This window comes from Hylobates moloch, unplaced genomic scaffold, assembly GCF_009828535.3.
Source record: "Hylobates moloch isolate HMO894 unplaced genomic scaffold, HMol_V3 SCAFFOLD_16, whole genome shotgun sequence".
In the NCBI taxonomy this organism is placed as follows: domain Eukaryota; kingdom Metazoa; phylum Chordata; class Mammalia; order Primates; family Hylobatidae; genus Hylobates; species Hylobates moloch.
The window spans coordinates 5,618,659-5,635,501 of NW_026652291.1; the positions used below are offsets into that span (position 1 = coordinate 5,618,659).

Here is a 16,843-nt window from a genome sequence, read left to right on the forward strand (position 1 = left end):
GGTGCCTCAGCCTCCCGCCACCATGCCCACCCAGCTTTTTTTTTTTTTTTTTAGCAGAGATGGGGGTTCGCCATGTTGGCCAGGCTGGTCTTGAACTCCTGACCTCAGGTGATCTGCCCATCTTGGCCTTCCACGGTGCTGGGATTACAGGTGTGTGCCACCGTGCCAGGCCTGGAGCTTATTTTAACTTCACCTCTCTTGGGCTCCTCCGCTCACAAGCGATTTCCCTAAGATCATGTTTTACTGGCTTTGAAGGCAGGAGGGGTGACTCTGGGATGAGGGCCCTATGGTCATACTGGGGAGCACTCCAGCCTTCTGCTGGGGTGACTTAGAGATCTGGACCCATCAATAAGAAGCGTGGCCAGACGGGGCTGGGGGAGAATCTTTGCTACCTGTCCTGTGGAGGGCAACTTCTTAGTGCCACTGTTTGCAAGGAGAGAAGGAGGACCTAGTGTTACCTGTGGAGGGTGTCCAGGTTCTTGGCATCTTGAACAAAGAATTGGACAAAACGCACAAACAAAGCAAGGAAAGAATGAAGCAACAAAAGCAGAGATTTATTGAGAACAAAAGTACACCCCACAGGGCGGGAGCGGGTGAGCATGGGGGGGTTCAAGAGCCCCATTACAGAATTTTCTGGTTTTCCTCTCGCAAGGCCAGAGTCCCTCCGCTAGAGCGCTTCCCGCCCGGCAGTTGGAATCCCAGGTTCCACACAGGAACAGGAGGGGCCGGGCTCCTGCCTGCTGCAAACCTTGTGAACTTCCCGAGGCTCCACCTCAGTGGGCAGGCTGGCTGGAGTTTCTCCAGGGTCCCCCCTCCCACCTGGCTGTGTCATAGGACTGGGCGGGAGCAGGCCTGCTGTTCTGGAGCCAAGTCTGAGTGTTCCCACTTTATGGGAACTTAATGTCTCCACTTAATTGAATTAAGGAAACTAAGCCAAGTACATGCCTGGGACAACCAGCCAGCCATCCTAGAGAGGCCTAAGGGTCCCCCTGGAGCCCGTGCTCCTTCCCAGGAGCCCTGAGGCCACTGGGAAGGGAAGCCCCACCCAGCTCACACCTAGGAAAGCCAGAATCTCTCCTCACTCCCAGCTAGTCATCGGGTCCCAGCTTGGGGGCCCGTTCACCATCAGCTTTGGGGAAGAAACTTCCCGGTCACCTCTCCTGCCTGCTGTCTCACAATTACCGTGGGGACTCTGGCAGCCAGGCCTTTGTGGGAGCCACTGGCACTTCACTGGCAATGAGGCCGGGAGGCCTGGGCCTCTGAATGTGAGCAGACATTTCAGGGGTCGGGGTGTTGGGAAGTTTAAAGGCTGCAGCCTCCCCACCCAGGGAGGCACGGTCTTCCTGCCAGGCTGAGCAGTCAGAATGTGGCATGTCTAAAGGAGGGAATCGTAGAGAAGTTATGAGGAGAGTCAAGAATATCTTGCATAAGAGCAATTGGAAAACAAACAAACAAAAATCTTGAGAATAGAAAATACATTATTTCAAAATTAAGAAATTAATTAGAGGCAGTGAAAAACAGAAAAGACACTCCTGCAGAACAAGGGTCAGTACGCTTTCTGCAAAGGACCAGCTGGTAAATAGTTTTGGCTTTTTCAAAGCCATTTGGTCTGTCACAACTGTGGCAGGCCAATTCTCCTTGACAATCACACAGACGGGCCAGCATGACAGTCGACAGACAGGCCTGCACAGCACTCCAGTTACACAAATTTCCACAGCGCTGCCTTAACACTGAGCAAATAGTTAAACCTAGGGAAATCAGTGTCCAGACATCAAAGCTACAAATAAAACATATGGTCAGTAGAAGCCTTGCATGGGCTTCTCCCTAACCAGGAGCAAGTCAAAATAACAGAGTCTAACATTCCTAGTGCCAGGACCTGCCTCCGGTCAACAAAATCTGAGACGAGCCAAGGTAACAGAGGCAGCTGTCTGAATAGATTCATTGGAGAGTCTAAAGCAGCTCTCCGGACCAAGCTGTAAAGGAGGTAAGATAGAAATAATCACTCTGGTACCACAGGAGACAGGCCTTGTTTTTTTTTTTTTTTTTTTTTTTTTTTTTTTATGTTCCAAATGTGATGGGTTTATTTTATTTTACTCTGATGCAAAATCAAAGATTCCACAATAGCACAGAGACCAATATATTAGAGAGTCATGAAAAAAATGGTGTGAACATGCAGGACACAAGGTACAAACTGGAGGTTCAGATCGTCTCCTCTAACATGACACTGCACTGTCGCCGAGGAACACATTTAATAACACTGCAGAACTGAACCGAAACGTGGCACAAACATGACAGCTTCCAGGCATGCTTTGCAGCGCCTCCCCCCGGGAGGGACTTGCAGCCCCTTCAGTGTGGGGAGGACTACAATTTTTTGGAAGAATAAAAAGTTCACACTCTTGAAATTTCACAAAAGAATTGTAAGGCCAAAACATTGTGGGTTCATTTCTCTTCACTTCCAGGGACAAATCTGATGCTTTCCTCAAACCACATTAAGCTTCCAGTTCAAATCCCAAGCCAACCTTGTGACCTCCTGCATTGAAGTTCTTTCCATCGATTAAAGCTGATAAAGGGTCAACTTGACTCCGGGTCGAAGGGTCTGAGTACAACCCAGTCCAATCAGGCTGGCATTATTTACTTTAGCAGAGAGAGAAGTTCTACAATCCAGCTTGTACTTAGCAGCAATGCCAAAACGGGTGTTCTTACTCCCAGCCATCCAAGCAAGGTTTATTGACATTTCAATCTCATTAACCTTCTGGTAGATAGAACCTCCAAATTCAGTGTCACCGTTCACATGTGTGTGCAGCTGGAAGTCTGCAGCCTCGTAACCCAGGGCGAAATTATTCTGTGACAATTTGGATTTGGCTGTGTCAAAACTCATCTGATAGCCGGCAAGCCACCCTTCAAAGACCAACACAGCCCAGCCATAGATGCTTGGTCCAGAAAAATCTATATCAACATTACTGCCAACACTAAAACAATCCCATTTATAGGAGGCCTTCAATTCCCCACTCTTCTTTCCTGTGTTCGGTACCAATATGGTATCAAGACTCAGTTTCAACCCTTCAGCCAACTTATTCTCCAAAGAGGTTTCTGTCCCAAGAGTATTGTCTGTGTTCCGTTTTTGAGTGAAGGTAAGTCCATAGTTGCAGACCTTACATTCGGGTTCTAGGTTGCCTGATGCTTTCCCTCTATCGGTGTAAGCATGATCAGATGTGGAAAATTCCACTGCACTACAAGACTTGGTTTTCAGGTCTGTCTTCACCATGCCAAAGCCATAGCCTTTGTTGAAGACATCCTCAGCAGCCTTTCCCAGGTCACAGTAAGTTGGTGTGTTACACATATCTTAGAAAAATCTTTCTGAGGTTCTTATGAAATCAAAGACCTCCACCCCCAAGGGCCTGTCTCCCACAAGCATTTGTTTTGCCTCTGACCTTCTAGTTGAAACAAAATTAGTTACCAATAGACTTAGCGAATGTTGTGCTGCACATAGGCACACAACCCCAACCTATATAAGCAATTGTAACACTTTGAGTTGGTCTGGTGGAATTATCTCTGGCCTTCTTCCTGTATCGGGTTACAGCAATAAATTCCCTTTTTTTTTTTTTTTTTTTTTTGAGATGGAGTCTCACTCTGTCGCCCAGGCTGGAGTGCAGTGGTGCAATCTCCGCTCGCTGCAAGCTCCGCCTCCCAGGTTCACGCCATTCTCCTGCCTCAGCCTCCCAAGTAGCTGGGACTACAGGCACCCGCGACCATGCCTGGCTAATTTTTTTTTTTGTATTTTTAGTAGAGACGGGGTTTCACCGTGTTAGCCAGGATGGTCTCGATCTCCTGACCTTGTGATCCGCCCGCCTCGGCCTCCCAAAGTGCTAGGGATTACAGGCATGAGCCACTGCGCCTGGCCAATTCCCTTCTTTACTAGTTTGTCTGCTTCTCATTATTGGATCTCAAGAAAAGGCAGCCAGACCTGGCTTAGTTCCGGGAACACAACTACCTCCCTTGGCCTTTGACTTGAAGACAGCCATAGACCATATGTGAGTGGATGTCATTGTGTTCCAAGAGAACTCTAGTTACAAAAACAGGTAAAACCATTTCTATTTTCAGATGACATTATCTTACCTATAGAAATTCCTAAGGAACCCACTCAAAAACTATCAGAACTAATAAACAAGTTCTGCAAGGTCCAAGCATATGAGATAAACATATAAACATCAATTGTATTTCGATAGACTTGCTATGAAGAATCTGAAAATGAAGTTAAGAAAACAATTCTATTTACATGACATCAAAAGAATAAAATACTTATGAATGAATTTAACAAAAAAAGTTTAAGACTTGTATACTGAAAACTATGAAACATCTCTGAAAGAAATTAAAGAAAACCTATAAATGGAAAGATACCCATTTATGGGTTGAAAGAGCTAATATTATAAAAATGGCAAGAGACCCCAAATTGACCTACAGATTCGATGCAATCCCTGTCAAAATCCCAGCTGCTTCCCCTTTTATTTTGTGCAGAAATTAGAAAGCTGATCCTAAAATTCATTTGGAAATGCAAGGGACCATAGAATAGCTAGAACAGTCTTGAAAAACAATAAGGACAGGTGTATACATTGATGGAATAAAATAGAGAGTCCAGGCAGGGCGTGGTGGCTCACACCTGTAATCCCAGCACTTTGGGAGGCTGAGGCAGGTGGATCTCCTGAGGTCAGGAGTTCGAGACCAGCCTGGCCAACATGGTGAAACCCCATCTCTACCAAAAATACAAAAAATTAGCCGGGCATGGTGGCGCGTGCCCGTAGTCCCAGCTATTTGGGAGACTGAGGTGGGAGAATCGCTTGAACCCAGGAGGTGGAGGTTGCAGTGAGTCGAGATCACACCACTGCACTCTAGCCTGGGCCACAGAGCCAGAAAAAAAAATAGAATAGAGAGTTGAGAAATAAACCCTTAACTTTACAGTCAATTGATTATCAACAGGGGCGCCAAGCTAAAGAACAGGCTTTAATAAATGGTGTTGAAACAACTAGATACCCACATGCAAAAGACTCAAGTTGAAACCTTATTTACATCATTCATAAAAATTATCTCAAAATGGATCATAGACCTTCATATAAGAGCTAAAACTATAAAACTCTTAGAAGAAAACATACATGCAATCTTCATAACCTTGAGTTCGGCAGAGGCTTTTTAGATATGACACCAAAAGCAGAAGTGACCAAAGAAAAAATAAATAAATTGGACCTCATTAGTATTAAACACTGTTGCTGCAAATGATACCATCTAGAAAATGAAAAGACAACCCACAGAATGAGAGAAAATATTTGCAAATATCATATATCTGATAAGACCTGGTTTTGTCTGTTTACTGTTGCTATAAAGGAATACCTGAGGCTAGATAATTTATAAAGAAAAGAGGTTTATGTGGCCCACGACTCTGCTGGCTGGAAGACTGGGCATCTGGTGAGAGCCTCACGCTGCTTGCATTCATGGTGGAAAGTGAAAGGAGCCCACGGGTGCAAAGATCACAGGGCGAGAGAGGGAGCAAGAGAGAGAGGGGAGGGGCCAGGCTCCTTTTGACAACGGGCTTTCTCTGGAACTGACAGAGCAGGAACCAACTCAGTCCTCCTCCCCTAGGGAGGGCATTCATGTATTCATGGGGATTTCCCAACCCACGACCCAAATACCTCCCACTGAGCCCACCTCCAACACTGGGAGCCAAATTTCAACATGAAGGTTGGGGAAACAAACATTCAAAGTATAGCAAAGAGGCTTGTATCCAGAATATATAATGCAGTCTTAGAACTCAAAAATAAAAGACAAAGAGCCCAATTAAAAAGTCAGCAAAGGCCGGGCGTGGTGGCTCACAACTGTACTCCCAGCACTTTGGGAGGCCGAGGCCGGCAGATCACTTGAGGTCAGGAGTTCAAGACCAGTCTGGCCAACATGGTGAAACACCGTCTCTACTAAAAATACAAAAATTAACCAGGCGTGGTGGTGCGAGCTTGTAGTCCCAGCTACTCGGGAAGCTGAGGTGGGAGAATCACTTGAACCTGGGAGGTGGAGGTTGCAGTGAGCTGATATTGCACCACTGCACTCCAGCCTGGGTGACAGAACGAGACTCTGTCTCAAAAAAAAAAAAAAAAAAAGTCACCAAAGGGTCTAAATAGACATTTCTCCATAGAAGATATAATATGAATGGCCAACAAGTACCTAAAAAGAAGCCGAACATCATCAGATATTAGGAAAGTACAAATCAAAACTACATTGGGATACAACTTCACACCCACTAGGATGGCTATAATTTTTTTTTTAAAAGAAAATAACAAGTGAGGTTATAGAGAAATTGGAACCCCTCATACATTCTGGTAAAATTGTAAGGTGGTTCAGCCACATAGAAAAACAGATTGGCAGTTCTTCAAAAGGTTCAACATAGGGGCCGGGCGCGGTGGCTCAAGCCTGTAATCCCAGCACTTTGGGAGGCCAAGGCGGGTGGATCATGAGGTCAGGAGATCGAGACCATCCTGGCTAACACAGTGAAACCCCGTCTCTACTAAAAATACAAAAAATTATCCAGGTGTGGTGGTGTGTGCCTGTAGTCCCAGCTACTCAGGAGGCTGAGGCAGGAGAATGGCGTGGACCCGGGAGGTGGAGCTTGCAGTGAGCCGAGATTGCGCCACTGCACTCCAGCCTGGGCAACAGAGCGAGACTCCATCTCAAAAAAAAAAAAAAAAGGTTCAACATAAAGTTACAGTGTGACCTAGCAAGTTCACACAAAAGCTTGTACACAAATATTCATAGAAGCATTTTTCATAGTATTCAAAAAGTGGAAACAAATCAGATGTCCCTCAACAGATGAATGGATAAACAAAACTGGTATATTCATATGATGGAATATTATTTGGCAGTAAAAAGGAAGAAAGTACCGATACAGGCTGCAATATTAATGAACCTTGAAAACATTGTTAAGTGAAAGAAGAGAGTCACAAAAGACCATATATTATCTCATCCATTTATATAAAATGTCAAGAATAGGCAACTCAAATCCATCGAGATGGAAAGTGATTTGCGGTTGCTTGGGTCTGGGCTGGGAGCTAGCGGGGGAATAGGGAATTGCCTCTTATGGACTGAATTTTCTTCCCCCAAATTCATATGTTGAAGCTCCTTTGAGGTACCCCATAGTACCTCAAAACATATTTCTAGGGAGATTCAGGAGGAGTTTTAAAAAAGAGATATTTAAGTTAAAACGAGGCTGATTAGGGTGCCGTAATCCAAATCTAATGGTTGTCCTTATAAGAAGAGGAGATTCAGACACACAGAGAAACAGCAAGACAGAGGAAAAGACCCCGTAAAGATGCCACGAGACAGCCATCTGAAAGGTGGGGAGAGAGGCTTCAGAAGAAGCCAACTGTCTGGGCGCAGTGGCTCATGCCTGTAATCGCAGCACTTTGGGAGCCTGAAGTGGGTGGATCGTTTGAGCTCAGGAGTTTGAGACCAGCCTGGAACATGGCAAAACTGCATCTCCACAAAAAATACAAAAATTAGCTGAGTGTGTTAGCACACGCCTATGGTCCCAGCTACCAGGGAGGCTTAGATGGGAGGATTGATTGAGCCCAGGAGGCAGAGAGCCGAGCCGAGATTGCACCACTGCACTCTAGCCTGGGTGACAGAGATCCTGTCTCAAAAAAGAGATCAACCCTGCTGACACCTTGGTCTTGGATATCTAGCCTCCAGAACTCTGAGCAAATCGATCTCTGTTGTTTAACCACAGTCTGCGGCATTTTGTTACGGCATTCTGAGCAAATGAATACACTGCCAAGGGGGTGTGGGTGGCGAAAATGTTCTAAAATTAGATAGTGGCGATGGTTGCACAACTCTGTGAATGTACTAAAACCATTGAATGGCATACCTTAAGTGGGTGAGTTTTATGGCCTGTAAATTATATCTCAATAAAGCTATTAAAAAAAAAAAACAGCCCAGGAGCTATCAGAGAAGATTAGTTTAGAAAGACATACACCTGAACCATTTCTGGTAGCAATGCCCTCATTTTGCCCTCCCACATGAATGATATCTTAGCCAGGAGGAGATTTTAGGCTAGCAGTCCCCTTTTCTGAGATCTAGAAACTTCTAGTTTCAAATGCAGATAAGAAATCTGGTAGTCGGCTGGGCACAGTGGCTCATGCCTATCATCCCGGCACTTTGGGAGGCTGAGGCAGGGGAATCACTCGAGCCCAGGAGTTTGAGAGCAGCCTGGGCAACATGCCTAGATGCTGTCTCTACACAAAATACAAAAATTAGCTGGGCATGACGGCAGGTGCCTGTAGTCCCAGCTACTTGGGAGGCTAAGGTGGGAGGATTTCTTGAGTCCAGGAGGTTGAAGCTGCAGTGAGCCAAGATTGAGCCACTGCACTCCAGCTTGGGCAACAGAGTGAAACCCTGTCTTAAAAAAAAAAAGAAAGAAAAGAAAGAAAGAAGAAAGAAGGAAAGAAAGAAAGAGAGAGAAAGACAGAAGAAAGAAAGAGAAAGAAAGAAAAGAAAAGAAAGAAAGAAAAGAAAGAAAGAAGGAAAGAAAGAAGGAAGAAAGAAAGAAAGAAAGGAAGGAAGAAAGAAAGGCAGGCCAGCCAGGTGTGGTGGCTCATGCCTGTAATCCCAGCACTTTGGGAGGCCAAGGAGGGTGGATCACAAGGTCAGGAGATCGAGACCATCCTGACTGACACGGTGAAACCCCCGTCTCTACTAAAAATACAAAAAAATTAGCCAGGCATGGAGGTGGGTGGCTGTAGTCCCAGCTACTCGGGAGGCTGAGGCAGGAGAATGGCGTGAACCCGGGAGGTGGAGTTTGCAGTGAGCCGAGATTGAGCCACTGCACTCTAGCCTGGGCGACAGAGCGAGACTCTGTCAAGAAAGAAAGGAAGAAAGAGAAAGAAAGAAACCTGTAACCAGTTGGAGTCCCTTTTTCACATATCATATCAGTTTCCTATTGCTAACATAAGTTACCAACAGCAGAGTGGCTTCAAACAACACACATTTTTATTATCTGACGGTTCTAGAGCTCAAAAGTCTCTCTGGGCTAAAGCCAAGGTGCCAGTAGGGCTGCATTATTCTGGAGGCTCTGGGTGAGTTTCTTTGCCTCTTTCACCTTCTCTCAGAGGCTGCCCATATTCTTGGGCTCGTGGCCTCTTAGAATGGGGCCCTCTTCAAAGCCAGCCACGGGGGTTCTCTCTCACATGGCATCGCTGACCTTTTGTCGGCAGTCGTGTCTCCCTCTGACCTCCTGTGCCTCTGTCTTCCACTGTTAGGGACCCTTGTGATGACATTAGGCCAAGTGGCTGCAGGTGTAATGATCCATGATAATCTCCCTATTTTAAGGTCATCCGATTAGCAACCTTCATTCTACCTGAAACCTTAATTCCCCTTTGCCATGTAACCTACATATTCACAGGCATTAGGTTTGGGCATATTGGGGTGGATGTAAGGGGAACATTCTGTACATAAGTAATCTGGTATCGGCTTCCAGGCAGAACAAACAGATTACTTATGTACAGAATGTTATCCTTAGAGCTCAGAAATTTCACTGGAGTGCAAAAAAAAAAAAACGTAGATAACCATAAAAACATAATAAAACATTAGAAGTATAAAAATACTCTTCTATTATAGATAAGTTTTAGCTTAAAGAAGAAATCGGCCAGGCGTGGTGGCTTACGCCTATAATCCCAGCACTTTGGGAGGCTGAGGCAGGATGATCACTTGAGCCCAGGAGTTTGAGACCAGCCTGGGCAACATGGCAAAACCCTGTCTCTACAAGAAATACAAAAATTAACTGGGCGTGGTGGTGTGCACCTGTAGTCTCAGCTACTCGGGAGGCTGAGGGTGGGAGGATTCCCTGAGCCTTGGGAGGTCGAGGCTTCAGTGAACTGTGATCACACCACTGTACTCCAGTCTGGATGACAGAATGAGACCTGGTCTCAATTTAAAAAAAAAAAAAAAAAGAAATCAATGTTAAAACTACAAATTAAAAAGAAATTAATGAAAAGGAGAAAACTTCAGAGCAACACTTATGGGATACAGTGATACCTTAAACGCTTTTATTATTATACAACAAAGAATATATATAAATGGACCAGGCATGGTGGCTCACGCCTGTAATCTCAGTGCTTAGGGAGGCCGAGGCAGGTGGATCACTTGACGTCGGGAATTCAAGACCAGCCTGGCCAAGATGGTGAAACCCTATCTCTACTAAAAATACAAAAATTAGCTGGGCGTGGTGGCACATGCCTGTAATCCCAGCTACTCAGGAGGCTGAGGCAGGCGAATCACTAGAGCCCAGGAGGCGGAGGTTGTAGTGAGCTGAGATTGAGCCATTGCACTCCAGCCTACGCGATGGGAGTGAAACCCTGTCTCAAAACAAAAAACAAACAAACAAACAAAAAAACAAGGCCGGACGTGGTGCTCACATCTGGAATCTTAGCACTTTGGGAGGAAGAGGAGGGCAGATCACCTGAGATCAGCAGTTCAAGACCAGCCTGGCCAACATGGTGAAACCCTATCTCTACTAAAAATACAAAAATTAGCCAGGCGTGGTGGCAGGCGCCTGTAATACCAGCTACTTGGGAGGCTGAGGCAGGAGCATTGCTTGAACTCGGGAGGTGGAGGTTGCAGTGAGCTGAGATCGTGCCACTGTACTCCAGCCTGGGTGACAGAGCAAGACTCCGTCTCAAAATAAAATAAAAATAAAAAAGCAAAACAAAGAATACATATATAAGTGAATTAAATATTCAACTTAAAACACAACAAAATAGGCCGGGCGCAGTGGCTCATGCCTGTAATCCCAGAACTTTGGGAGGCTGAGGTGGGCGGATCATTTGAGGTCAAGAGTTCAAAACCAGCCTGGCTAATATGATGACACCCCGTCTCTACTAAAAATACAAAAATTAGCCGGGTGTGGTGGTGGGCGCCTGTAATCCCAGCTATTCGGGAGGCTGAGGCAGGAGAACCGCTGGAGCATGGGAGGCGGAGGTTGCAGTGAGCCGAGATCCTGCCTCTGCACTCCAGCCTGGGAGACAGAACGACACTCCATCTCAAAAAACAAACACGCACACAAAACAAAACAAAAAAACCCAACAAAATAAATAAAAAGAAATTATGAGGAGGAAATGAATAAAAAGCTGAAAATAGTGAATAAGATAACTGAAATACTGAAAAATAAAATTAAAATATGCTTCTTCAAAAAAAATTGAAAACCCACAATGTGCAAGAAATAAAAGAGAAAAAAAAGCACAGAACAGAAGGAATGAGAAATGAGACGGACTCACAGGGGCAAATGAGAGGAAGTTAATTTCCAGGGGATGTTATTGCAGTTGCATTTCAATAAATGTCCACCCATTCTACATGCAATGGGTGATTTTCTTAAAAATCAAGTAAGTAGAAATGTTGGTAATAGGGGAACTTAAATTGGACAGAATTTTAAAACCCAACTAGTACCTGGAGGCACCTGGGTGGTTAACCACTGGGAAACCAGCCACCTCAGGCCATCCTTGAAGAGATGTGCATTGTAACTGTGAATAACCAAGCAGGCTCCTGTCAAGACAATAGTTGAGAACCATCCTGAGACTGGGCCAGGAGCACAGCAGGTAGACCCCGCTCTGCCACCCTTCACTGTGGGGATTTGGGCAGGTCCTTCCTCCCCTGAGCCTCTGTTTCCTCCAGAGGCAGCTCCAAGATGGCAGACTCTGGAGCCCCGTGGGGCAGGTGGAGGTGGCTGGGGCAGGGGGTGTTAGGGAGGAGGAAGGAACAAGATAGGGTGAGAGTGCCTCTGAGTCACCACCACCTCTGATTGCTTCTGCCAGAGCAGCCCCTTTGAGGCGGAGTCTCGCTCTGTCGCCCAGGCTGGAGTGCAGTGGCGCAATCTCGGCTCACTGCAAGCTCCGCCTCCCGGGTTGACGCCATTCTCCTGCCTCAGCCTCCCGAATAGCTGGGACTACAGGCGCCCGCCACCACGCCCGGCTAATTTTTTGTATTTTTTAGTAGAGGCGGGGTTTCACTGTGTTAGCCAAGATGTTCTCGATATCCTGACCTTGTGATCCGCCCGTCTCGGCCTCCCAAAGTGCTGGGATTACAGGCGTGAGCCGCCGCCCCCGGCCAGCAGCCCCATTCTTAACCTTATTACAGAGTGGATTTTCTCGTATGATTTCATCTGAAAAAAGGTTTTGCTGCTGGTATTAGTCAGGGTTCTTCAGAGAAACAGAGCCAATAGGATGTATAGTGTATAGACAAATAGAAAGAGATTTATTATGGGGGATTGGCTTATGCAATTATGGAGGCTGAGATGTCCCATGATCAGCCATCTGCAAGCTGGTGGCCCAGGAAAGCGGGTGGTGTGGTTCCAGTTCACACTTGAAGGCCTAAGAACAAGGGTTGCTGGTGGTGGGAATCCCAGTCCAGGTCCAAAGGCCTGAGAACCAGGAGCTTCAATGTTCTGGGGCAGGAGAAGATTGATGTCCTAGTAGATGTCAAACAGAGAGAGAAAGTTCGCCCTTCCTTTACCTTTTTGTTCTGTTCAGGCTCTCAACAAGTTGGATGATGACCCCCTGCCCCCCCACCCCGCCACATTGGTGAGATCAAGCTTCCTTAGTCTGTTGATTCTCTTCTGGAAACACTCTTGCAGACATCACCAGAAAGAAGGTTTGACCAGCTCTCTGGGCATCCCTTAGCCCAGTCAAATTGACACATGAAATTAACCATCACACTGTTGAAACAAAGCGTGAAAACTAGGTGATCCCCCAACTTCCGAGCTACTTCCACCTCCAAACTTTTCATAACATTCACCTGCCAAAGTTCATTGGTTTTGCTTTGATAACTTTCTGGTTTCTTTGAATGATAAAGATGTTCATAATTTAGCCCTGAAATGGAGATGAATATGTGTGTGACTGTGTGTGTGCGTGTGTTCCTTCTTTCGCAAAACCACTGCCTAATTTGGAATATAATTTCAACTTGCTTTTCCAAAATGACCTAGAGCTTGGCAAGAGCATAGGGCTGATGAGCCTGTGAGGTGGGTAGATAGCTTCCTCACACATGCCTGACTTTCTCCTTGGAGAATGATGAGGTTTACAGCCTTTAGGTAAAAATAGCTTTGTGTGGCTTCCGCCAGGAAGACACTTAAAAAGGGAGAGAGGATTAGGTTGCTAAAAAAGAAAAAATTCTACCAAATTGCTACCATAATTTTGGAATTCATTTTTGCAAAACATATCAGGAGACATAAAGATGATCTTGCCTGCTAACTCAGTAATTCCACTTCTGGGCATTTGCCTCAAAGAAATAAATTTAACTAAAAGAAAAGCTCAGTGGACAGCTGCTCACTGCAGTCTCCTCTGCCATAGAAAAACACTGAAAGCAAGAAAAGATGCTCAGGGTGAAGGGCAAAGGGTACTGCAAGTTCAGAGGCTCACAGTCCACACCTTCATGTATTCACCAAACACTTCTGATAACGTGTGGGCACCAGGCACTGTGCTAGGTGATGGGAAAGAAGAGTGCCCGAGATGCAGAGTGCTTCCACCTTAGGGTGCTGATGGGCAGAAAGGCTGGAGGCACATAAACCTACACCCACAATTCAGCCTGAGAAGGGAAGTACAACAGAGGTGAGGACACACAGAAGGGACCAGAACCAGCCTTGGCACTCAGGGAAGCCTTCTCGGAATAAGTGACTTTTTATTTTTTTTGAGATGGAGCCTCGCTCTGTCGCCCAGGCTGGAGTGTAGTGGCGCGATCTTGGCGCACTGCCACCTCTGCCTCCTGGGTTCAAGCAATTCTCCTGCCTCAGCCTCCCGAGTAGCTAGGACTACAGGTACCCGCCACCATGCCCGGCTAAGTTTTGTATTTTTAATAGAGACGGGTGTCACCATGTTGGTCAGGTTGGTCTCAAACTCCTGACCTCAGGTGATCCACTGGCCTTGGCCTCCTAGAGTGCTGGGATTACAGGTGTGAGCCATTGTGCCCTGCCGGAAGCGACTTTTGAGCTGAGTTCTGAAAGTTATGGTGGTTGGCCAGAATGATGAGAGGAAGAGGGTTGGGGGCACAGAGCACCAGCAAAGACCGGGTGGCAACAAGAGGCTGCCATGGTGGTGGGACAGAGAAAAGCTCTGTGGCAGGAGCTGAGAGAGATGGTGCTGGAGAGGAACCAGAGCTCACTGACCGGTCCTGTGTGTAACATGAAGGAGCTTTTTCCTAAGAGCCACTAAGAACTTTTAAGCAGGAGAGTGATATGGTCAGATTTATGGTTTGGAAAGGTCACTCAGACTGCCTGGAGGAAGGTCAACATGGCTGCAGCCAGGCCAGCAGTGACGGTGGCCCTCTAGGGCATAGGCAGCATCCGTGAAGAGATGACATGGACACATGCCCTGGCTCCTCATGGAGCAGAGCCCTCAATTCTGGGAGAGGCAGAACAGTGCCGTGGTGGAGTGTGATCTTGGAAACCTGACTACATGGGTTAAAATCCCAACTGTTTCACTGTGCGACCCTCTCACAGGGCTGTTGAGAGTGTCGAGGGAGCCGTCATGCGTAAGGCGCCTCCAACAGTACCTGGCAAGGGGTGGGTAAGAGCTCGCTGAGTGATGCTAACAAGGTTGTCACTGTTATTGGCTGCTTGCTGATACAGCCAAGAGGAACACCCACATGCCTGGCATGGGCCACTGGGAGGATGGCATGCAGGTTTTGGGGGAGAAGTGGATGAATTGGGTTTGAGCATGTAGAGATGGAGGCTCCAGTGAATGAGCAGATGGAGACATCCTGCAGGCTGTTGAACATAGAGGTTTGAAGCTAGGAGACAGGCTGAGTCAAAGATAGTGATTGAGACCTTGTAAGGGTTGAAGAGGCGGCTGAGCCCCTGGGAGCTGATGAGATAGCCTGGGGAGAAGGTGGAGGGAGAAGAGAAGAGGGCCCCAAGAGAGCTCTGTGGCAAAGGGATGGGCCAGGAAGGTTTTTTTCTAACAGGAAATAGTTAAGCCTGTCTAAATGTTGACGGAAGGAGCATATAAAGCACAAGTACACTGTGGAGAAATGGCACTTAGTAAGGGTGGCCTTCAGTATTTTTTCTTATCATCATTATCACCATCATTACCACCATCATCAGCATCACCACCATCACCATCACCACCATCATCACCACCACCACCATCACCACCATGATCACCAATGTGAAAGGAAAATATCTTGGGCCCCTTCAAGCTGGGAACCGCTTAGGGCAAATCTGCCTCTCATTCTATTCAAAGTCATCCCTCTGCTCACAGAGATACATGCATATTCTGATTGCCTCCTTTGGAAAGACTTATCAGAAACTCAAAAGAATGCAACCATCTGTCTGTCACCTACCTGTAACCTGGAAGGGAGCAGGTAGGGGGGTTGCTTTTAGTTGTCTCTGCCTTTTTGCATGGAACTAATGTACTTCTTACATATATTCATTGATGTCTCATGTCTCCCTAAAATGTATAAAACCAAGCTGTGCCCTGACCACCTTGGCACATGTTGTCAGGACTTCCTGAGGCTGTCAGGGGTGCATCCTCAACCTTGGAAAAATAAACTTTCTAAATTAAGTGAAACCTGTTTCAAACTTTGGGGGTTCACACCAGTATCACCGCCATCATCATTATCATCATCACCACCATCAGCATCACCACCATCACCACAATCACCAGCATCACCACCATCATCAGCATCACCACCATCACCATCACCTCAACATCACAATAATAATAATCATCACTACCACTATCACCACCATCACCATCACCATCACCTCAGTATCACAATAATCATCATCATCACCACCATCACCACCATCACCATCACCTCAGCATCACAATCATCATCACCACCATCACTATCACCACCATCACCATCACCTCAGCATCACAATCATCATCATCACCACCATCACCATCACCACATCATCAGCATCACCACATCATCAGCATCACCATAATCACCATCACCAGCATCATCATCACCATGGTCACCAGCATCACCAACACCTTCATCATCACCATCACCGTTAGCAGCAGCATCACCACCATCACCACCACTACCATCAAACATCACAACCATCATCACTATCACCACCGTAACCATCACCACCATTATCACCACCATGATCACCAGTATCACCACATCATTGGCATCAACATTATCACCATTACCATCACCACCATCATCAGCAGCAGCACCACCACCATCGTCATCACTGCCATCACAATCTTCAATATGAGAAGACTGGTCCAGGAGCAGTGATATAGATTATGGCATCATGTTATGCAGCTGATAGGAGTTATTTATAACAAAGTTATAACGACATGGGAAGATGCCTATAAAGCTACGTGCAAAAAGCAATAGAAAGCATTGTATATGCAATATGTTAACTATGGAAACACATCCAAAACTACTCGAAAAAGAAATACAGGAAGGAAACGCACTCAGAAGTAATAGTGCTATTTCAGGGTGGTAGTGAGATGGCTGGGCTTCTTTCTGAATTTGCTATAATGAGTCTGGATGAGTTTTATGATTTAAAGCACATTAACCTTCATTTTCTAAAAAGAAACAAAGGTGGGCAGCTGGGGGCTGCCCGAGCTAAGGTCACAGCAACCTTGAGTAAATCCCTGTTCTCCAAAGGGCTTTGATTCTGTCTTTAAAAAGAAGGAGTGGGCAAAAGAGCCTTTCCCCCAAGGTGTGCTCTCAGAGTCTCTGGCCTAGCAGTGATGTCCCAGGAAGGAGAAGCTGTGTGGTTAGACAGCCTTGGGGACCTGGCACTCTCACACCATGCCCTGGTATCTGCAGCTAGGGGTGTCCCCAGCTGGCTGCAAGA

The 16,843-nt window shown here is 46.3% G+C and overlaps 1 pseudogene; it reads right to left on the reverse strand.

Annotated features, from left to right (window-relative positions):
* Window positions 1–2,364: 2,364 nt before the first annotated feature.
* Window positions 2,365–3,382, reverse strand: LOC116485031 (voltage-dependent anion-selective channel protein 3-like; annotated as a pseudogene).
* Between the last annotated feature and the right edge of the window lie 13,461 nt (window positions 3,383–16,843).